This window comes from Magnolia sinica, chromosome 5 (assembly GCF_029962835.1).
Source record: "Magnolia sinica isolate HGM2019 chromosome 5, MsV1, whole genome shotgun sequence".
Lineage (NCBI taxonomy): Eukaryota > Viridiplantae > Streptophyta > Magnoliopsida > Magnoliales > Magnoliaceae > Magnolia > Magnolia sinica.
In genome coordinates, this window is record NC_080577.1 from 80,818,594 (window position 1) to 80,843,652 (window position 25,059).

The following is a 25,059-nucleotide window of genomic DNA, read 5'->3' on the forward strand; positions in this document are numbered from 1 at the left end:
GCACACTTTTCTTGTAGTGCCATTTAATCAATATCATTTCATATCCTAACCATTTAATCAATGTCATTTCCTAGTGTAGGAGTCACTGGCCGAAGCATCATAATCTAAGACATGACCTTCAAGAACACAGCAGACCCCAAAATGTCACAAGCAGTCACCTTCTAATCAAACTCCGACCTCTCAGTCTACTACCGGTGTGGATTCCATGGTTACCAAGACACGCTCTATGCTCACTTTCTTTTGATTGAATGAAGGATTATAATTGATTCATTATTGAATGACTGATTGTAATTGAATGAATGAATTATTGTAATTGAATGAATGATTGTAATTGAATGAATGAATGATTATGCAGGTGGTAATTGAATGAATGAATGATTATAATTTATTTTTTTTAATGTAGGCAATAGCTACAGATATTAACCGTAGCTTTTATTAAATTCGACATATTGCTACGGATCCAACACTACTTTTAGCTACCAATACTATCTGTAGCTGTAGGTACTTTTGGCTACAGAAATAGTTACTACGGATTATATATGTAGCTATTATAATCTATGGCTATGAATTAAATCCGTAGCCATAGGTTTTAGATCTATTGGCTCAGCACCTACGACGATGGTCGTGCTACGGACGAAAACCATAGCCATAGGTCTATGGCTACAGATTAAATCCGTAGCCTTTGCCCAATTTTCTGGTAGTGATATTACTTCCCAATCAAAAGGGGGCAAGACAATCAGAATGATGAAAAAGCTTCAAAAGGTAATGCCATGTATTCTTCTCCTTATATAAAAGGCAGATTCTCAAGCATATCAAACATATCAAATTTATCATCAATTATCGCCAAACGCTGATGATTATCGCCAAACACCAATGAACTATCACTGATTATCGCCAAACACCGATATTATCATCAAATTGATATTATCGCCATCGTTATACGCTGTTGACTACTATTAGAAAAGTCATTATTATCGAACTTATATTATTGCCAAGTTGATACACTACTTTAAACATAAATATTATTAAGGATACTATTTCAGCAATAATAATATATCATTTATCGATTTATCATCTTTTTCAGCAGAGTGCTACGCATAGGTCCTATAATAACGATAGTGATTTATTATCTACGACAGCGGAATTCACGCATAAGACCTACCACAAGCGGCAATACATCAAATATTATGCTAGCAACAGTGAGAAGCTAGTGGCCCTAAAAAGCCCGCGAAGGCCATCACATGCTTAGACCCATGCGGGGAGCGGGGTGCACCTATATGGCCAACCACGCGTGAGACCAATGTCGTATGTACAGCTTCGGACAACGTCACTGGGGAAGGTGAGAGAAAATGCCCTCCCGCGAATAGGTCTGACCTGACAGACAAAGAAAAAGTGGATTATAGTGTGCGCACTTTGGCTCATCCATAGATAGGCCAACCATGTATAAGACCCCCCCTCCCCCCCCAGATTCCTGATTTGATTCCAGTAGATACTTATGAGGATGGTCTTTAAAATAAACTACCCCCTCATTGATGGACTAGCGGTCTTGGATTTGGTACCCTAAGGTAACCTTGCAAGCCCCGTGAACTCTAGAGAGTTACTGCATCCAACCCTTCATGTAAAACCTACCGAGTTCACTACCCGGTAGCTTTAATGGGCCCCTCCGATGGATCGCGGTTTATGAACTCCCAGGCTATGATAAGTGTAGTGAACTCATAAGAGTTACAGAGACCATTCGCGTAAGACCCGACTACAACTATTTAAGAGTCTAAAAAATTATGCCTACTCCACTACTTAAGAGCTTAAACCATGTGAAAGTGTCCACTCAAGTCCAGTCAAGTTAAGTCCAGTCAAGTCAAGTCCAGTTAAGCCATGTCCAGTCAAGTCAAGTCATGTCCAGTCAAAGTATGTTCAATCAAAAGTATACTAAAATTGTAGTTTAGATCACTATAGTAGAAGTACGGAATCATCTAAGAGTCCAACTCAGGCTATGCATGTAGAGACTGGAAGAGTACCCTCGACAACTCCTCCTAATGACTGCGGGTCCTTCTGAGCCATGTAGAATCTAGCCTGAGCTGGCTGGGGAGCTACCTACTCCGTCTGAGGTCTCTGCTGCTGTTGTTGAGGTCGGAACTGCTGCCTCTACTGCTGTGAGGGAGGTCTCGTTGGCTACCACGGCTGTTGCTGGGGCTTCAGCGGTAGGAGTTGTTGTCGTTACTACTACAAATGGGGACACTCGTGCCTACGATGTCCTATCGTACCGCATCCAAAGTAAGCACCTGTGAACTATTGCGGAGGTGATGCTGGAGGTGCTGTCGGTGCTCGAGCGGATGTGCAAGTTGCGCGCCTCTACTGTAATCGATGCTGATAATGATGGGAGCCACTAGAGGGGGCCTTCCTCTTCCGGTCTCCCCTCTGACCAATAACCCTCTGAGAATCAGCCCACTCTGCCTCGTAGACTTGGGCCCTCTGAACTACCTCCTTGAAAGTCAGGATCATGTGCCCAATGACATGGCTCCGGAGACCAAAACGTAGGTCATTCTCAACACGGCGGTCCTTCCGCCCCTCATCATCAACCAAATACAGCGCGAACCTTGACAGTGTGATAAAACGGGCCTCGCACTGAACTATGATCTTATCCCCCTACACCAGAGTCTCGAACTGCAGTGCACACTACTGTCGAATGTGGTCAGGGAAAAACTTCTGATCAAACCGGTCAACGAAATCCCCCCACACCCATACAAAATCAGGCCCGATAGCAAGGGCGACTGAGGCCCACCAATGCTCGGCCTCACCCTCAAGCAAATACACTGCCAATGAGACCCGCTGCTAGGTCGTACACTGCATGTCTCAAAAATCTTCTCCACTTAGGAGCACCACCTCTCTGCCACAGTCGGATCAGGGTCTCCCAGAAATCGTGGGGGATCAAGCCGAAGAAAGTCTCGCAATAGGGTGCTCGTGCGCTCCTACTGTGCCTGCTCTGGGGTCTCAGCGAGGTGCTTGCCCTACCCATCGAGGGCGGCTGTCATAGCCTAGAGCATCCGATGCAACTGATCGGTACTAACTGACACGGTAGGGGCAGCACGAGCCTCGGACGAGGGCGCAGGGTCTACAAGAGTCTCGGGTGCGGGAACATGAGGCTCAAGTGGGGGAACGGGAACTATGGGTGGTGGAGCAAGAGCCGCTCGGGTCGCCCTCTTAGGCGCCATGTCCTACAGAAAGGAACAAGGGGCCTATCAAGGGCTGCTATGATAACGAACTGAATCGAAAGGTTATGCACTCGGGACCTACTCGTCCTAAGTTCATGGAAAATATGTGATGTTGTTCTTACTTATTCCCAAGTTATGATTTGATACCAACTCTTATCACGCCCCAAACTTGGAAACCAGGCTCACAGAATTTTCAATCACCAAATCCGGCACCGACAACCTCCGTAGTACCTCATTCTCGCCTCCCAGCACCCATATACTGGATTTTGATCCTGGGATCGTACAAAGAGGATTTTCATAATAAAGTTTCGTAAAGAAGCATAACCACAAGCATAATTAAGCCACAATAATAAGAACACCACCACATATCCACTAATATAAAAAACTTTGAGTACAATACATGAAGAAGAAATATAAGATAGATATCAGAAACTCCAAAAGCTCAGTCACACGCTCCTGCATCAGCTCGACTGCATCCTAGCGTCACCTACACGCATCTATCGTGTATAAGCTTACAGAAAGCTTAGAGGGTGGTGTAAGTGTGTGCGCAATATACGTGCCAAGTATGCAATATCAGAGTAATACGGAAATACTGGCAAATCCATGAATGTTATGCGGAAATGCTAGTAAGTCCATGAATGCTATCAGTCATACCAAGGCTATGCGATGCAAGGCTTACATGGCCAAATGTCATATGCAAGAGGCAACGCAATCATACTAGTCCTCCTCAGGGACCACATATTAGTATAGCTCATCTCTGGAATATCACCGGAGTCTAGTACACTCCACACTGACCGTCGCACCCCTAGTCGCGTAACCAAGTGAGTGAAAGAGACCACACTACCTGCCTGGCCAGTAGTCAGCCAATATATACCCGACTCGTCGGTTGTGGACCCACTTATGAGCTGGTCAAACTCAGCCTAGCTTAAAGCCCCATCACTCGGGTAGATAAGGCCATACCCCTTCCAACCGACCACGACACAATGGGAGACACGGCCTACTAGTATATGGCTCTCACGCGCTCATGTATCCATTTGGTCTCAATGTTGAAGCATCCTCGTGGTACCATAAGAGTTCTGGGACTTTCACCTAAGGACATCCTAAGTGCCCACAGTGATAGAACTAAGTATTTCTGGTATCCAATCTTGTCATCCATGTTATGCCTGTGGAGGCCATAGCCCTGATATCGCTAGGGCATATGGTGATCATATCACACAATATAAGATGCATGAGTCATATTATCCAGTCATGCATCAATTTTGTGTATACCGCACGCTCATGAGGGGTATCTCCATCTCTCTAGGAGTCCCATAAACAATCCGCCCAATGGCATATGCTATGATCAGTCACTTCTCATATCAAACATACATATGATATGTATGGCCATGTGTCATGATGTTATGCTAGCATGTACTCAGTGAGTCCTACTAGATAAAGTATACTAGCAAGGCTATAAACAAATAATCAGCCTATATACATGGTGATGTCCACAGAAGGACTGTGGATCTAATCCAAAGCATCAAGATCAGTCCTCAACAGTGGCTATACCAAATGCGATATCACAGATCCTTCCATCTACGGTGATGATGTACTCTCCTCATATCGAGGATGGGCCTAGATGGCCTACTCATATCAAGAGTGGGCCTAAGAACAAGGAGTGGGCTTCCTCACTCACTCCATCACATAGTAAACTAGGCTTCCTAAGGGGCCCAATAAGCATAAGATGGGCTAAATAACTTGGACAATCTACAAGACATGATGAAAGCATCAACAATAATGGGGGCCCAATGGTTTGGGTCAGCCCACTAAAGCTAGATGGGTAACACTTATGGGGGCCCAAATAGATGAGAATGGGCCTAACAATGGGCCCTAAAGAGGTTCACAATGTGGACATTTAACCACCATTGTTCCCTAGAGTGCGACCGGCATGAAATCTAACTTACAATGGGGCCATAGCCCGTATACTACTTAGGGAAAATGAATGGGCAGCCACTACCAGAAAACTGGGCAAAGGCTACGGATAAAAGCTGTAGCTAAAGACATATGGCTACGGTTATAATCCGTGGCACGACCGTAGCCATTGGTACCATAGCCATTGGTCTTAAAGCTATGGCTACGGATTTAATCCGTAGCCATAGAAATAATAGATACGGATTAAATCCGTAGCCATATCTCCCATAGCTTTAAAGTATATACAGCTACGGATTATATCTATAGTGAAAAGTTGAGGGAGAACCATAGCAAAAGGCTAAAATTAGCAACAACTACGGTTTCCGGATAAATGGCTACGGTTAATAGCCGAAGCTACTGCCTATTTTTTAAAAATAAATAATAATGGCATCTTTTACCATTATAGTACATGACTTGATAGATCAACTCATATAAGCTAATACATATAAATACATCATGGCTAAATCATTCATTCATTCATTCATTCAAATACAATCATTCATTTCAATCCATTCACAAAAGTACAATGCCAACATAATAGTTACATGTCTATTTAAAGTTCTCATTGACAACAAGATCCAATACCTTCTCGTAGCCAAATAGCTTCTCAACAATCGCAAGCGAGAACTCCATGGATGTGCCTCTACTGGTTATCAATTTTCCATCAACTAACACCATATTCTCAGCTTCGCTTTGATCCAAAAGCTTACTGCACATGGTTGAAAATCAATTTCATCATACAAACAATGTAGTCATATGAAAAAGCTATGCCTCTTCACCTTCATCCTGCTAAAAACAAATGCAACAATCGGGCAGCAGATGCAAACACTTGTGCTATAGAGATACTTTAGTTGCGGACCTGTCGATACATGCTGAATGTTAATTAAATGTGAATATTTTCCACAGAGCCTGTAGTTCAAGGAGAGTTTTTCAGGAGAAGCTCTGTTGTGCATGTGTCCTAAAGCATGTTCAGAATATCACATTCATTTTTCAGCAACCTTTCATAGCAACATTTCCATATCTCATATGTCATGCTTCATCAGATGGTATTTCCCATAGCCTTTATGATCCCATGTGCCCATCTGCTTTTGGTGGATGTGTTTCACTTGAATAAAAAATTAGTTGTTCTCATCTACCTTGAGATTTGTGGAAGAAAAAAAAAGAGTTTAGTTTCCATTTCCTGAGTGCTCCATCTGCCTAGCAGATTGGCTCTTGAAAAAAAAGGAGAACAACCCAGCTTGCAGATACTTCATAACAGGCCTAAACAAATGAATGTGCTCACCTCCACATCATCTTCAGAAGAATATGCATCATCCAACTAGGAGTACAGGCCTTCATCGCCCACATCCTTAATAGTCTCCATTTGTTCCTGCAAAAGAATCATAAACATGGCTACGAGAAGACAAATATGGAAAATTTGCAACTCTTCGATGGGGTTGATGGCCTTAGTTGCCTCTACTTAAACACTCTACTGATAATCATCTGGAGATCATACCAGTTCATATTTCATAATCTCAATTCTTTTTCGTAGATCCGAAATATGATGATTCAGAGCCTGAGATTTTTTTATCCAAAACAAAAAAAAAGGGACCATTAGGATTGAAAACAATATCGACTTCAAAACCTATAATTCATAGCCAAGTTCGTCAGCTGCAATGTTACCTTACACCTTTGAAGCTCGATCGAATGCGCTCATGCCTGCCTCCTTGTCAACAGGTTCTTAGGCCTCAACGTTTGTGGGCACTGATAGTTTTTCCCACGATAGACGACAATTGCATAGCCTTTAGAAGTTTTATCCAAAGAAAATTAACACCCCACCACTCTCTGCCTCAAGAGAGATTGCAATATGCTTGACTTGTTGAAAGCTCTTCCCCTTTATAATTATCTTGACCAACTCCCTGTACTTCCAACGCAGGTGCATGTTTTCTACGGTGCCATCAAAAACACCCCGCCTCCCTGAAACAGAAGATATGTTCATAAAATGGTCTTTTATGATTCTGTCTGAGATACACTGGGAGAAAAATAGGAGACGATGATTGGGAATGGTGAATTATCAAGCAGTAAGAAAGGTTTCATGCTCAGGCCAATTTTACAGAACAGGAACCTCTCCTCGTCAGTTATGGTTTCTAAATCGGTTGGAAGATCAGCTAGTTCCAGATACTCCTGCACTTTACGTAGAGCCTTCTCCACCTTCTTCACCTTCTCCTGTGCCTGATACTTCCAATAACAGAAATTAGAAAGCGTATATTGGGTAATAAACCTGAAGTGCCCGATCAGTTTTACTAGTAGTTCCAAAAACAGAACTAATGATCAACTCCATTCATAAATACTATGTATGGCATTTAAAATCGTAGACTTGGAACGCATTGACTGGATCTGGACCATTCCCCAAGCGGATGCTTGCCACAGAGAGTTGACAGTCCAAAACCATATCAATCAGACGACCTTAGACATCACATCAGCAGCCTACAAATCAGCATTAAAACACAAACTCCTATTCTAAAGGTCATAACTATCTGGTAGGTCATGTTTTTGGGTTGTGGGCCATCCACAGTAGGATCCACCTGATAACAGTCTGGACCATGTTCAAACTTTCCTCATGAGCATTTATTAGATTTCAGCCATAACTATCCTCACCATGATGGATATGCAATCTTATCCCTAATATGATATCACCGTGGTATGTGAAACATACATGAGCTAGTTTCCTCTCTAAGTATTTGACGAGAGCAGCATGTTTAGCTAAAGCCACATTTCTCATCATTTTTACTCTATTGTCACTACTCGGTTGATTTCCCCAACGAGAGTTTGCTACCAAAGTTTCTCCCAGCGTACCGGCAACGAATGGCCCACTAGCACTTTTGGCATTTGAAGCAATTAAGGTCGACGCCCTCAGTCGTGCTTGCTCTTCCTCATCCTACCAGATCTTTGCTAATTTATGCCTTTCTACTAATGCCTCTTTCATGGCTGGTGGTAAGAAGTCATTTCCCCTGTAAAAAATGATATAATCCTTGTTCCTAGAGACAAGCGCTCCTCAAAATTTGCACAAGTGAGGTGAAACAGTTCTCAGCCAATAAGTGAGATGAAACTGATTCTTAGCTAATAACAAGTAATTACCCATAAAGGACGTGCTCCAGTGAAACCAGTACCATCATAAGCTATGGTGGTACCATGCAGATGTGGTACCCATGTGATATATTCACGACATCCCGACAAGTGTATCATATGTTTCACCTCAAGTTACCCCTAGGTCACAAAAATCAGCCCAAAAGACAACGGGTGGGCCATAGATATAAAATACATACCTATCTGAATAATGAATTATCCAAAATAATACGCAGCAAAAAGAAAAATCAGCAATCAGTAAATACATACCTGGGCAACCTTGATTGAATTCTGAGTAGCCCCTGGATATATCAAAATAGGATAAAATTGAATGTTAGCCTGTATAAATAGATATAAAAAATATACAAGACATAACACCCGATCTCATTTTCAAATACTTGTTGAAAATGGAATACGATTACGACATGATAATGAGCAATTCTCCCAAAAAAAGGTTCTCTTCTATCATGTACCAACATCATATTACCTTCACAGGTGATTGACAATTCTCAAAGAAATCAATGATAGAGAACATGGTTTTAAGCATAAGTTCTAAAGTGCAAGTCACCCAGAGATTGAAACCAGTATCAGTCACCCAACTCATTCCAACTTAGTCAGAATTGTTCAGACTCATTCTGGTTTGGGAATGTGACTTGCCAATGACACATTTCATTCTCCACCAACATCAAGTCACGTAGTATCAATCAATATTCAGAACCATGATACAAAAAAAAAAAAAAAAAAAGAAAGTTGGAGAGCAAGTTGGGATCACTAGAGAGACGAGTGAGTTTCCAAAAAAAAAAAAAAAAGAAACACATGTTGTATATGTTTTCCCAAAACCAAAATCCAGTTATTCCTACTAGACTCTAGCTGCTAAACGATACCCACTGGCTTTGGATGTGCTTCATATCTCCCCGTAGGATGCAAGTGGCTATGTACAAAATTCTTGTCCTTCCATATACAATGACAAAATAGATGCTCAGTTGAGCTACAGAATGCCAGTACAGGTAGAAAGAATTTGATTTACGTACCAGAAAGTGGAAATACGTGGAAAATTGGGCTTATAGCATAGACATATGTAGAGCTTCCATAGTAACCTTCAATGTTAGACTAGAATATGTTTAATCCCTTCCCATGAAGAGAAGACCTGAAAAAAAAATTCAGTCAAGTATACGTTACAAAATAGAACTCAATCAAGCATGAGAATCACAAAATGGTTATAGATTCAATAGAGAACTAATGTTTAATTATTAATCTAATATGCCAGCAAAAACTCACCTTGAAGCCCTTCTCCCTCCTCCTTTACCCGAGCTTGGGACTGGCAATGCAAGGAGTTACATTGGCGGTGTTAAAAAAGGGCTTAAGCTCCATTTGGTTTAAGATAAATTTATATTCATAAACACCAATGTGATAACCAATGGAGCCTAAGACTATAAATATGTTGAAAGATATAGTACAAAATTCATGCAGACCATAAATATCGATGAACTACAGAGTACCAGAAAAAAAAAAAAAAAAAAAAAACAAGTCAAATATCATATAGAGTAACTGGAAAAAACATGCAAACTAGAATTATGTTGAACTACACAATTTGTGAATTTAGTAATTCAAAATTACCAAGTTCACTGATTCCATGGAATGATTACCTAGTGTAGCCATCAAAAATTCCTTGACTTCCCAACTTCATGAATTGGGGACTTCTAACTTTTTTTTTTAATTGCCAAAGATTTGTGCCCATTTTATTAATTGGGAATTAATAACTAGTAAATTTAGTAATTCAGGTAAATCAAACACATTAATTACACAATCAATGAATTTGGCTATAGTTAGATTAAGTGTTCCAAACACCTATCTTTAGCATAATAGATTATGGTTCCTACAAGCCCCAAGTTGAAATAAAACAAAAGAAAGAATACCTTTAGTGCATTGAGGTAATCAACTAAGTCATTTTCAAATGCACATGGTCTACTCAGATTCTTCTGATCTTTCCATGGGAAATCTTGCATCCACAAACCTTGGGTTTTGTTGTTCCAGTCAACATAGATCAAATTCGTTGTATGTATAACAATACTTACCCCCTGAGGACATACAAGGAGCATGGCCTTTGAATGATATCTCCCATATGAAATGGGAAGCAGGGGCGGTGCAGAACTTAATTTGTGGGCATGCTCGTTTGGAAAAAAAAAACAGCAGCAAAACTGAATGTGCATCTGCCCAAGCACATACTGCTGGTGGGCCCCAAATTTTCAACATATTGGATGCATACGCATTGGTGATTCATGAGATGTGAACAGTAACATTATTGTCCTTTAAAATGCATATGATCATTCCTTTTTATTAAAACAGAGATTGAGCTAATCTTCATGGTGGGGCTAATGGATTGCCAACAGCAGCATGCCATCTTCATGGATGGCATATGCACATCTTGGCAGGGCCTAAGAAGGTTTCAGTGGTTGCTGTTTTCCATCCGAACTGTCCCTCGAGGTGTGGCCCATGTGAGTTTTGGATCTAGCTCATCTTTTTAGATCACGGCCAAATTCATGCTCAATGCCGCAAGCATCTGCACAAACCCATAATCTCTGAACCCCCTCAACCACCCAATCAATCTAATCAATACCCCCTCAAACCCCCAATCCAATTCCACAAAACAAAAGAGAGAGAAATCTGAATATTCAAAAGAGAAAAAAGAAGATAAGCGGTCTTGCATACCTAAATGGGACACGATCGAGCAGTAGAGACGCGGATGATGGCATGAGAGAGGGGAGGTTTCGTGAGATTGAGAGAGAGGTGATGGTCAGGGGGAAAAGAGGGTTTCGTGAGAGAGGAGTGTTCATGAGAGACGATTCAGGAGATCGAGAGAGAGAGAGAGAGAGAGAGAGAGAGAGAGTGGGTGAAAAGAGGGTTTGGGTTTTTTCTCACGAGAGTGGGAGGGAATATTCATTTTTTCACGAGCGAGGGAAGGAGAAATAGGGACCCGCGAACGAAAATTTCCGTATTTTTTAATACTACGGCTTTAGTCCGTAGCTAAAATGCATCTTGGTCTGTAGCCTCTATACCAATTTTTGAATCTCCACGCCCCTCACCATTCACACAACCTCTGACGAGCTAGAGGCGGACGGTCCTTTTAAGAGTTTTATGGGGCCCACCGTGATGCATTTGGTATATCTACTCCATCCATTAATTTTGAAATTTTTTTTATAAAGAACGACGCCAAAAATGTGCAAATCGAACGTCCACTTGAAACACACCATTAATTGATGGTATGTATTTAATCTCCACTATTTCCTACAGTGTGGTCCACTTGAGCCTTCGATCTACCTTCTTTTTTAGGCTCTTGCCCTAAAATGATCCGTTAAAATGGATAGATGTATTAGATGGAGCATACATATTGTAATGGGCCTTGTAAAGTCCCTTAAGGGGCTGTTAAATGCGGTAGCAATGGGTGGTGGGCGTTAGCTTTTAGCTACGGTTTTAAGCTGTAGCAAATTAGCTACGGTTTTTGTCCGTAGTTAAAAACTAGCATGGTCCGTAGCCTTTGCTCATTTTTTTGGTAGTGAGCACACATAACATCTCATACATCATGGTGGGCCTCAAGAATGGCCCATGGTCCACATACATCAAGGTGGGCTACTTGGGACAGCCCATAGCCCAAAAATATGATGGCTAAGGGAACATACAACACATGCATTATGGTGGGCCTCATGGGCAGCCCATATGCCCCAGAAAATAGTTGGGCTAGGAGTACATCACAGGTACTATTATGGGCCTTATAGGTCAGCCCAAATTTTGGCAAATTGGATGGACAACATAGATACAATCACATACATCATAGTGGGCTTACAAATAGCCACAAGGCCCAGCACAATGGATGGGCAATACATGCATCAAAGAGAGCTCAAAGGCAGGACATCCAGCCCATTTAGGCCTGCTAAAGGTCGAGAAAATCTGGACAGTCTGGCCCTCATTTAATTAGATGGAAGGTGGGCCTTACAAAGCACTAAAGGGGGCCCCATCCACCCAACAACATGGAGATAAAGTAAATACATAAAGGTGGGCCTGCTGTTGGACTTTTAGTCCAGCAGCGTCCTAGCTATTGCTGGACATCCAAGAGGCTGGACGACATGGATAAAACACAATCATCAAGGTGGGTCCCACGTCCAGGGACTAGACGACATGGATAAAACACTTACATCATGGTGCGTCCAGCACCATCCCAAACAACTGGACGATGTGGATTACAACACATATATCATGGCAAGCCCCACCATCCCTCACTGGACGGTGAGGATGAAACACATATACCACGTGGGCCCCACAGCCGCTGGACGGCGTGGGTGCAATACATACATCACGTGGGGTCCCACCGTCTAGGGTCTGGACGGTGTGGTACAATACATACAGCAAGGTGGGACCCACGTGGTGGCCCACCATAGCTTGGATTAAACTGATATTTGTATTTTCCTTCATCCAGGCCTGTTCAAACAATCAGGCAGCAAGGTGGGCCCCACAAGTGGACAGTGTGGATATAAAATGCATACATCACAATGGGGTCCACACATCAATGGACCACCCTACTATAAGGAAAAAAATCAAGCTAATACACAGGGAAAAACTCCTTTCAAATAGATAGCAAATGGACCTAGAAAAATAATCTGGACAGCAGCATGTTGTTGCACATTACATCCCATGAAACTTGCTGGAAAGTTAACATTCATCACATTCATCATGAGATGGCCTACTTGATGGGCCACAGGGACCCCAGATTAGGCTGTTAATAGCATTTCTCCTTGCATGTCAAAATGGACAGCAAAGTGGGCCGTCTTGCAACTAGAAAATGGACAACAAGGGCGTCCCACCCTGCTGGACGGCCTGGGTGAGCTGAGCTCACCAGGTGGGCCACCCCCATCAGGGAAAATAGGAGGGAAGGAGAGAGAAGGGAAGAGAAAAGGAGAGAGAGAGAGAGAGAGAGAGAGAGAGAGAATCATGACCATGGAAGGGGGCTCCACCACTATGAGCCCCTCTAAACAATCCAAACTATACATCAAGGGGTCCCATGCATGCATGGGCCCTTACATCAGAAAATCTGAGGTGGGTATGCCATCCCCACCATGCAATCAAAGGTCTAGATGACCCATCAGTGACCTAGATCAAGTAATACATCATGATGGGGTCCATGGAGGATGGCCCTATCATGGCTTGTGCATGCAACCAAGGTGGGCCATTGGCCACACCTAGGGGTAAAATAGGATCTCCACCATTAATTGGTGGGTCTTAAATGCCCTTAAGCAAGAAAACCTAAAGTTCTAAGCAAGAAAACTAATGATCCAAACCTAGAGAAGCACCCACCTATGATCTTCTTCTCCTTCTTCCACCCTTAGGTTCTCTAACTTTAAGGGAGATGTTTTAATGGTGATGATGAGAATCTAAGGGCTGGATAGGGAGGGCTTAAGCTTCGAAGTTGGCTGGAAATGGAGGCTCTCTTGGACATTTGGAGGTCTCTCTCTAGCTAGGAAAATGCGAAAGAAGAGAGGGAGGGAGAGAGATAAAAGAGAGAGAATTATTGCATGTAAGACAATGATTACCATGAAAGAGAAGCTAGGCATGCTTGCCATCATTAGTAGCATGCTTGCTAGGGTAGGGTGATGTCACCCCTAGGCTAGTAGCCTAGGATGACATCATCCTAATGATGATTCTTAGGGAAAGTACTTTATCAGGAATGTTACCGCCCCACAACGTGCGGTCCACGGCCAGATAATGTGCAGGCCATAACTCTCAATCTAAGCACCGCATTGGCACAAGGGACGTGGCGTTGGAACCGCGGTGACGGCGCGATTGCAATGGCATAGGTCTCAGGTTGAGTCGACTCAGGTTTACAGGATGCGACTTGAGGTCACTCGCAAATGCTATCTACAGGTCGCAAGTCGCGGGAAATTGACGGGGTGAATCGCGTTATCCTAAGGAATGGAATAGTACTAGGACATAGGCCTAACAAAGGAAAATGCACTCCTAGCCAGCCTATGAAAAATTGCCATGGAGTGCAAACTGGAAAAGATTCAGTGGTTGAACCTCTAGAGCCGGAAACCACATCTCCGAAAGCACGATATAATAAGCAAAGAACTGGAGGAACTAATGAGTACTTCTGACCCTCGTCCATTGCACCTGCGACTATGAAGAAAGCCGGTCTGATGATTTTTGTTTGTTTTGAATTGGAAAATATCACCAAGCTTAGCTAATAAGTTATGAAAGTGGTTAATTCATAAGAAGAACTATATTCGGCGGTGTTCTTAACATTCTCACGAATAATCTTAAGGTCTTAATGATTCTGGCTTGCAAAGCCGTCACGATAAAGATATGGTTATTAAAATAAGATGATATGAATGTATATAAGATGAAGACTTTGAAAAAGGGAGTAGAAAGAAGAAAGTATACCATAAATTTCGGGAGAAATGAGCCAACCTGTTAAGGGAATTAATTTCGTCGGGCTGTGGGAAATTAGCCATTTCTCTAAAGAGTTTAAGAGTGGACTTTGAAATCTTAGATTTATTATCTCTTATAAAGATGAGAGAAAATTCTTCATACAAAGGCATATATGCATCAAAGATATTGCTCATAATAGGAAGACCTGCTATGCAAAGAAGATCCCATAAGGTGATGTTGATTTCACCTAAAGGAAGGTGAAATGAATTGGTAATTGGGGACCAATGGTTAAGAAAGCCTCTAAAGATAGTTGTATCTCCACAAAAAATTTCTGATGTGGCTATGATTGCATCAAAAAGGCCAATCTGCTCCAAGACATTAGCATGTTTCCGATGGCTCGAGCCCAAGCGCTATAGAAATCACAAGGAGATAAAAGACCCATCACCAAGAATCTTTCTATATTCCAGACTGACCTTTCAGTAAAGAAGTTTTGTTGAGCTGTCTCAAAATAATAAGTAGGAAAGGGATGATGAGGATTATAGCATGGGCGTAAGAATCTCATCTTATGAATCTTACCGATTCTTTGGTGGGATCCATTCTCTTCTAGATATCCTTCTAAATTTCTTGATTCCATCATTGTAATGCCCCAGTTTTCAGAAATCGAGTACATGATTCGTATCCCAAAGACCCAGGAGTTAGCTGAATAATAATGTTAATCAATGGAAATCAAAGTACAAGTAGCAGAAAATAACTATAGCATAGATATGATCAAAATGGGAAACAATATCTTGGCTCACTCAGCTGGGGGCCAAATACAAAATCCTCAAATGTAATAATTCCAAATAAACTATCATAAATGACATCTACTAGTTGAGGCCATAATATGCAGCCACCTCCTGGTACGACTCTTCATCATAAGGCTCCTCCTGGACTGCAGTCGCCTCCAGATCCACCATGAGTCCATCAGCCCCTGTATCCTCTGTATGGTTGAACATTGATGAATGAGTGGCCAGCTCAATGTGATCTCCCCTCAAGATTACACACCATCGCCCTAGACAAGAAATAGTATAAAACATTCAAGCAACCTAAAACATAGTAAATACAGTCTTATTATATGCATGGACGCATGAATGCAATCATCACCCCGGGGATGCTCATCCGTGCGGACATTGGGCTCGTCACCCATGCAATCATCGACCTAGAAAAACTCATCCAATCGGACAAAATACTACATCACGTACGATAGCGATAGAAGCTGGTCTATGCCAAGTATGCATGATTAGCCAAGTCATTATTAGTCCAGTTACAATAAGCCAATTTCAATAAGCTCAAGGTCACTACGGGGGGCTTGTCACCGCGTAGGTTAATAGCTCGAGTATAGGTCTCATACCACCATCCCCGGCTCATGAGGCTACCGCCTTAGCGTGTGTATAGAACCCATCAAAACATGGCCAATCAATTCTCAATACAAGGGAACTACCACCATATGCCTACTAGGAATGAAGTATCAAAATCATTAAATACAGCGACTAAAATGAGACGGTATGTGTGGATCAATACGAGTAAACAGTGAAGAGAATAAATGTTGCAAGGTTCATTCCATGGTCAGGTAGGTGGAATCACTCCATAGGTGGTAAGCCCCATAACTCAATTGCCACTTAATCATAACCTCCGTGTTGAGGGTCTATTTTCATCACAATCTGTTCCATTACACCCTAAGCTCGGACTCTCTTAAAATAGGAGTTTCCATAGAGAGGTTTCAAATAATGTATGACTTACAAACAATACAATCTTATGAAAATTCAGGAATGCTTTGATATTTGAAGTAAGACTCATGTATACAACCAGTTCAAGAATTATGTATTCCTAAGTTATCAAATTCCAACCCATGTGTCTCAAGTAAACAATCGAGTATTTTAATGAATCCAACTCATGCTTTCAAGTTAAACTATATGGTAGAGTAAACAATTCAAATGGTCGGCCCTCTGGCATGTGGTGAACTAAATCAAGGATTTAATTACTTCTAAAATACATAAACAATATCTAATTAATAGTTAAACAAGGCAAAAGAGCATGTACTCCAAACAAACAAGTTGAATCATTATCCACTCTTAGGATATCATTTACAATTGTTATAAAGGTCTATCCTTAATCTAATTTAGAGATGGAAAGCTCAAGGGGAAGAAAATCATCACCTGGAAGAGTTGTGATCTTGACCTCGATATGAAATTTTCGTGAGTATTTAGTAGCTCTAAGTTATGCTAATAATCTCCTTGAGTATAGTTTGTATTAGTCACATATTCCCAGGGTCTTAGATAATCGACATTGTGTGGGGGGTTCATATGGGCCCGACAATCAAAAGAATTTAGGCCAAAACAGGCCCACCAGATTCGGTATTTATGTAAGGCCTAAGTTGGGCCTGAGGTTACCCATCTCTGAGGTACGAACTGGGCTTGACTTGGCCCAGCTGCGACATAGGCTCAAGGTGGGCCTGCTGAACAGGGCATGGCCCAGCAACGTCTAAGTGGACGCGGCCCGCTGGGCTGGCTAGAACATTGCTCACCAGATTTAAGGTGGGGCCCGCTATTTAAGGTGAGGTCCACCGCCTAAATGTGGGCGGCCCACTAGGCTCCAAACTCTGGTGCGGCTGACAATGATCTACGGTGTGGCCCACTGAGACTTATCTCAGGTGCGACCCACTATGGTTCCTGGTGTGGCCCACTAAGATTATCTCAGCTGCGGCCCACTGTGATCAAAGGTGAGGCCCATGGATCTGAACCAAAGCTCGGCCCGGTCTGTCCACTGAAAGCCCGGCTCGGTTCATGTCTGAGCCGACTTTTACCCGGCCCTGGGCTGATTCTCAGCCCAAGCTCTGGCCCAATGCACGACTAAGTATCGGCCCGGATTTGGGGCAGCGTTCGGCCCAGATCTGTGGTCCGATTCGTCCCTGACTCAAGGTTGGTCTTGGTCCAGATAGAGACCCGTCTTCAGCTCTTCCTTAAGGCCTGCTTCCACCTTGGTATAAGGCCCATTTCCAGTCTAAATGAGGGCCTGTTGGTGGGGCGTTTGTAACCTAAATCAATGCCCAAAGAAGGCTTGATTTCGGTTCAGTCCCCGGCCCATTCAAGGCCTGATTTCAGCATGGATTGAAGGCACGGTTTCAGCTGATATCATGGCCTACCATGGCTCTACCTACAGCCCATTTGAGAGGCCATATCGGTCCCTATTAGAGGCTGATCTTTTTAGCTCGATCCAAGGGCTGATGAGGGCCTGGTTTCATTCTCATTTTGACCTAGTTGGAGACCAGCTTCAGCTCAGATTTACAGCCTAGCTGAGGCCTGATTTCAGGTCAGACCTGACCACAACTTGGCTAAGCAATGGCCGAGTTTCGGCCTGGTTTATGGATTGTAGTGGCCTAGGCTAAGAGAGATAAATGGCCCTTCAATACCGAAATTTGAACTGGAGTGACGGACTGAGCATTACATGAACTTCCAACACCCGATACTTGAGCCAGCAACAGCGTAAACCACTCGAGCTTCGACTTAAATAGATGTCACCGACCCGCACTGGCTCGACTCAATTTAAACAGGCTAGGTTGACGTAGTGCAGAACCGAGTTTGCACCTTCACTCTCTTCTCTCTCTTTCCCTTTCTCTCTCTCTTTCCTTTCACTCTCTCTTTTCTCCTTTCTTTCTCACTGGTGCGAATCCCGAGAGCTACAAGGCTCTTTTTATAACAGTGGGAGGAGGAGTCCCAACGGCTGAAAAATGGCCCTCCTTGTAACAGTTGTGATCAAAAGAGGGCTATGCATGGGGCCCATCCATGCCTAGGGATGGACTAATGGTGCCTTAGCCCATTCGAAAAGTAAATTTTTAGGTCCAGTGTGGCCCATCTCGTGATCATATTTTGGTGGGTTATCAGGGAAGACGATCGGGCCTCTAATGGTAAATAACTTCACCACGTATTTCAACATGATCTGGTTCATTTGAGCAGACTAGATGAACCTTTGATCAACGTGAGGTCTACTTTTTGGGTCCCAAACGTCAGTTTCAAATCATCTCATGAGAATCTCCATTTTTTGCTATTTTCTCATGAGATGATATGCTTTCCATCTTCATCTCATCTCACCCTGAACGAGAGGCTGGAATAGCTCCACGTGGCCCCAGGAGTGGCTAGAAACATGCCAGCACATTCTTCCCAAAGAGGAAAGTCTTTTTTTTTACTTTTCTTTGCGCAGGCCTTGCTCGGCATTTTTTACAGTGAGAGAAACGGCCTTCCAAGGGCTGATGGATAGCTGGGATGGCCTGATCAACACGATCATGGGCCACCCAAACGGTCGCAGATGGGCCCACCATCTTGGATCCCAGCTACATGAAGGCTCCCGAATGGTTCCGTTCGATCTCTCTCATTCCTATGTATAGGCCCAAAAGCCTATACGGTTTTGGTTCGTCGGGCCCTATGAACACAATGGACGGTTTGGATCGTCCAGATATGGCCAGGGTGGGCCACTTTGGAGGTTGAAGATCATCGGTTTAAATTTCAAAACAGGTGGGAGGAAATCTGTTTTCTTTTTTATTTTGGCTCGGTCAAAAGTTGTTTGACCGAGCCCGACGTTCCAGTGCACGTCATATACGAACGCATGGGGCACACATGCACTCTGTGTGGGGTCTACCACAATGTTTGTGACAAATCCATTCCGTCCATTTGCCATGGGGGCCCCACTTAGGGGTCCTGGCCCATTATAGGGCACAACTAAGGCTCAGGTGGGCCGCATTGCACATCTCAGGCCATATCTGGCTAGTGTACACTGATCCAATCGTTGGATTGGTCTGATAATTGGCTTCAATGGTTAAATGGGGGTCTAGGGTACAGTGATTGTTTGGTTGGCCACTAAATAATCCTCAAGAGTTGTTAGTGGGTGCGTCGTCCCAATATGACTTGATTAGGCGACCTATAAGTTGCTTAAATTTGAGGTGTTTAGTTGAGTTTACCTTTCTGACTGATATAGGTTTCAACTCAGATCCTAAGCCTCGGATGAACGGCTACAATGCTAACTAGGGGTCCCATCCTGTATTTATTTGGGTTTAAGCTCTCTGTTAGTCGAATTCTGAGATTCCATCACTACGGGTTTGAATGGTAACACCCGCATATCAGAAGTGCGGGGTGTTACAATCATAACCCAGTTACCTGTAGAAATAAGATTGTTCCTGATCATTTGGTCAGCTGGCTCATAGCGAAAATTGACTAATGGCGTCGCAAGTTTATGGGAATGATGGTCGTTTCATTCTCAGAAGGATTGTAGAAATTAAAGGTTTTCTCGTGAATCTCTATACAATTCCAAGAGTTATGAGTGATTCGTCTGGCTTTTGGATTAGATGCATGGTTCTTTTTTCTTTAAGATGTAGCCCTACTGTCAGACATATTTCCAGCCATATCAAGGAAGATAAGATGAAAGGATTTCTTGAAGAAACGAAGAAAACTCTCAAAAATCTAAGTGTTAGTAAGAAATTTCACACTTAAAAAATTTTGGTGAAAACTGGTTGCACGGGTGCGCGCAATGAAAGATGGTTGCGCGGGAGCACGCAGAAGAAATGATCTTCGCACAAATGAAAATGTGTTGTGCGGTGCTTGTGCGCAAAGGAAAGTTGTTTTGAGAAAAATACTAGAAAAGCGAAAGTTCAACAAAAATGAGAAAGTGAAAGAAAATATGCCGAGTATGATATTTATAGAGAGCCAAACCTGATTCCGAATGCGACAGACCTGATTAATATTGCACGGGGCTGCACAACGACATGAAGATATGAATAGAATAAGTGATTAATCTTATTTCTTTGTTTTATGGATAGAAGAACAAATAAAGGATCAAGGGGGCATCTTTTGAGACATAAAAATAAAAAATAATAAATACAAAGATCTTATGATGAAGATCAAGATGAAAGAAAAAGATCGACTAAGTTATGTTGCACACACCCGCGCAAAGGATAGTGGTTGTGCGGGTCTGCACAACATTAATTTAGTCACAAAACATTAGATGGCTAAGATATCACATGAAGTGGGCCCCACGGCACAAGGATTGAGGGTTCATACATGTGAAAGCATATAAATACCCCCACTCCCCCAATTTAAACGATGACAACGATGAAGAAGATCAGAGCTCCAGAGAAGATGAAGATTCTGAAGGTATCTCAGAGAATAAGGAAAAGAAGACACCAATGGGTCTTTTACCCATTGCGCTAGACCGCGCAGCAACATGTTTTGTTATGTGTGGGTCATTACAAAAAGTCCAAATGCACCTGAATTATTCAAGTGTTTCTTCGATTCAAACTTATATTTGGGATAATTTGAAGAAGAAGATATAGATCCACACAATGCTTCTCTTGTCGAGATGAACGAATTGCAAGCCAAAATGCTGGCGGATTTCATATTTAAATATATTTTTATACTTGTATTTCAAACACTTTATCTTAAAATCAAGGGATAAAAGGATGTAAAAGAACTTAAAATCGATAAAATATTTTGTGATGATTCTTCTCTCATTCTTTCTTTATTATTATTGATTAAGAAATTTCCCAAATCAAATACCTTTCGTTTCTTATCGAAACAAGAAATTGCTTTGGAACATCCTAAGGACTCCTATTTGTAGTTGTGGAACTTCAACTTTCACACCAACTTAGAGATTTTGCAAACCGACCTTGAATTTATGCACTTCTGTTACAATTCGATGAGACCGACGTCGCGTATGAAAAATCTGTGTAGAAATTGTCAAATTTAGGTGGGACCGAAGTTGATTTTAGTTAACCTGAAGTTGGCTTCTATTGGTTTGAATTAAGGCTGAAAATCCCACTTTCTCGCTAGACTGTTTTGGGCGATTTCAATTAGACCAAAGTTGGTTTCGATTAGACCGAAGTTTGTTTAAGGACTTTTCTTTTTTAGACTCAAAATTTCAGAATATGATTTTTCTGGCCAATTTTCAAGATTCCTTTTCTTCACTTCAAATCTTTGATTTTCTACATTCCTCTCTTGGTTTTCTTGGATCTTTGACATGTGAATTCTTCATTAATGACTTCCAAATTTCTCATTCTTCATTATCTTCTTTTGATCTCTAAATCAATCCTTTTAAGCGTATATTCATCCTAGGCTTCCAAATCACCTCACATGACAAAAACGTATATAATTAATCAAATTAACACTTAAATGTCAGGAAAAGTAATGTGATTAGAGGATTAAATATACAATATTTGAGTCTCAACATTGAGTGCTTCAGCCAGGAGTGGAGTAGGCACGTAGCCGAACCAATATATATCGTTGTGTTTGAGAATGTCTTTGTGCATCTATTTAATTATGATTATATAGTTTAAATGCTCAACTATTATGCATGATTGAATGGATGTTTAGGATTAATAGGATTCGCATCCCCCACACACATATACACTATCTTTCTAGGCTAACTGCTTATCGTACAAATCATGTGTAACCTATGTAATTGGACCCTTTATTGGTTTAGAAGCCATGTAGTTACTTTTTCTTGATTAGTGTAATTGATAATGTAAGACCCGTATTATAGCCCGTACCGTCCCGTAGGCTTCCGTGGTCCTCCCGGTAGAATTTCGGTGACCCGCGATCTTTTATTGGCAGTTGCGCGCGACCCCGAGTGGTATCCCGTATTCCAGAGTCAGCTCGACCCGAGACCTATACCCTTGCGACCGCGCAGTCGCTGCGATTCCGACGCCGCGTCTCGCTCGCCGAGGCGATACTCAGGCCAGGAAATGTGGGCCCGCGTTCGGTTCGAGAAAATACCGCGCGTCACAATTTTCAAGAGAATCTCTAGCCTAAATGTCACATCAATCATTAATCAAGTCTAAGTACATAACCTTACTTAGCCATTCCCTTTTCACCAACAAGGCATGGCACCCATTTCTTTTTCACCCAAAAGTCAACATGCACCATCCCTCTCTCCCATCACCCATCTCTTTCTCACTCCTCTCTCTCTCATTCTCTCTCTCATTTTCCCAAGCATGGAACCGTCCATGGCATTCCATGGGAGAGAAACTAGTGTGGCCCCCTTCCTACCACTCAATCCAACCCTTGGATCATCATCTCAACCGTTGAAATTGTTCCCTTGGGGTTCTAGATTGCATAGGCAGAAGAAGGAATAGAAGATCAAAGGTGGGTGCTCATTTCTTTCTCCTTCTCATTTTTTTTATGATGTGTGGCCCACTTGGATGAACCCCACCTTGAGGTATGTTTTATCCAAACCGTACAAGTCATGTGGACCCTATCTTATAGTGGTGGAAACACATAAATATCAAGTTGATTTAATTATGGTGGGCCACGTTCATGTGGGACCCACCCTGGTGACACGTGGGCCACCTACACGTGGGACCCACCATGATGATTGTGTTATATTCATACTGTCCAACGTCCAGGGGACGCTGGACAGGGAGTGCTAACGTGGTGTGCGTTTACTGACATGGTGGTGTACTAACAAGCAAAGAGAGGAAGAAGAATAGTGTTTTAAGGTGGGCCGCTCATGCAGGCCCCACCTTGATGTATGTATAAAATCCATGCCGCCCATTTCACTTCTCAGCCCATTTTAGGCGTTGAGCCAAAATATGAGGCTGATCTGACAATCAAGCGGGCCATATCATAGGAAATAGTGGTATTACCATTGAAACTCACTTTGACCCTCCTATTCGCCAAAAACACATTGCATATTGGTATCATTTGGTCGATCATGGGCCGTAGAATACAATAGATGGGTCGGATCGATCTAAAGTGGGCCCTACCCCAGAAATCTATAAAATTCCTTATTTTTTAAAAAAAAATAATTAGGCAGCAGCTGCTGCTGCCAAGGACGCAGCACCAGCGTCCTGCGCAGGCGGACGTACAAACGGACTGAGCCTCACGGCCCAGATGTGGGCCCCACCATGACGTGTTTCGAACATCAACACCGTGCATTGGGTGGGCCCTTGTGGCAGTGACACCCTTGTCAAAAATCAGCCGTATACGGAACTCAGGTGGGCCATACCATCTAAAATCATGTGAAAACATGCCTAAAAATATAAAATCATCTGGTGGGGCCTTCTTGAGTTTTGGATGTGATTGAAACTTGGTTTGGACCCCTAATTATATGGGACACCTATAATGGACGGAGTGGATCTGATTAATGTGGGTCCCACCTAGTATAAAAAAAGAAAAAAAAATAAATATGCATGCATGTACATTGACATCCAGACTCTCTGGACATCCAACGTTAAGTAGGGAGGGTCCCACTATCCCCAATGGTGGACCCTACCATGATGTATGCTCTACATCCATGCCATTCATTTAATAGGTCCCCTTTTTTGATACGTTGGTTCTAAAAATCAGTCATAAAAAGTTCTCTTATGGCCCACACCATCACCTTTCATGCGGTGGTATGTCAAGCCACATGGAATCAACTGCTGGGGTCCACATGCAGCTTGGATCCACCTGAAACTCGGTTTGGACCCTTAAATTGGTGGGACACACACAATGAGTGGGTTGGATTTGTGAACTACATCACGGTGGACCCCCAGGACCACATAACCATACCAAAAAATAAAATTTGGTGGACAAATAAATATTACAGTGGGCTAAAGGCCCACGTGACCTTATAAACTGGTTGTATGGTAAGTAAACATTGCAGTGGGCCCCTGGCCCATGCAACTTTATCAACAGATTGGATGCAAGTAAACATTCCAGTGGGTCCCATGATCGTGTGACCCTATCATCAGGTTGAGAGAAAAATAAATGTTGTAGTGGGCCCCATGTCTGTATGACCTTATCAACAAGTTGGATGCAAATAAATATTACAGTGGGCCCTAGGCCCATGTGACCCTATGACCAGTTTGGATTAAAAAAATAATAATAATAATAATAATAAACATCATGATGGCCCCAGTTTGGATGGACAGTATGTTGGGCCCTAGGTTGGGTGGAAAGTAAACATTTTGGTGGGTCTTGCTTAAGACCCATTTATGTATGTGTTGTGTCCACAATTGTGGACCTCCATCACGGAATATGTGACTTATCTATACCTTCCATCCCTATGGGACCCACCATGATGCATGTGTTTCATCCAACCGTCCAACCATTTTTGGAAAATGATTTTTAGGTTTGGGACGAAAATAAGACAGATTTATTTATCAAGTAGACCATAGTGCACGGTGAGGATTGAACGACTATCTTTGAAATCTTTGAGATCTTATGATTAGATTGAATGAGAAATAAATGTCATGGCGGGCCTTGGAAATTTTAGTAGTGGAAATCATTATCACCATTTATTTTGAGTGTGGCTCATTTGATATACACGTGGCCATGTGGTGTGGCCCACTTACCATATTTATGGCCCATTGTTA

At 42.5% G+C, this 25,059-nt stretch overlaps 1 long non-coding RNA gene across 1 annotated transcript; it reads right to left on the reverse strand.

Moving 5' to 3' along the window:
- Positions 1-5,635: 5,635 nt before the first annotated feature.
- Positions 5,636-7,110, reverse strand: LOC131247361 (uncharacterized). The gene is made up of 4 exons (XR_009171674.1): positions 6,822-7,110; positions 6,655-6,714; positions 6,442-6,528; positions 5,636-5,945 (listed from the first exon to the last, which is right to left on the reverse strand). It is a non-coding gene; the product is annotated as an uncharacterized LOC131247361 (long non-coding RNA).
- Positions 7,111-25,059: the final 17,949 nt, after the last annotated feature.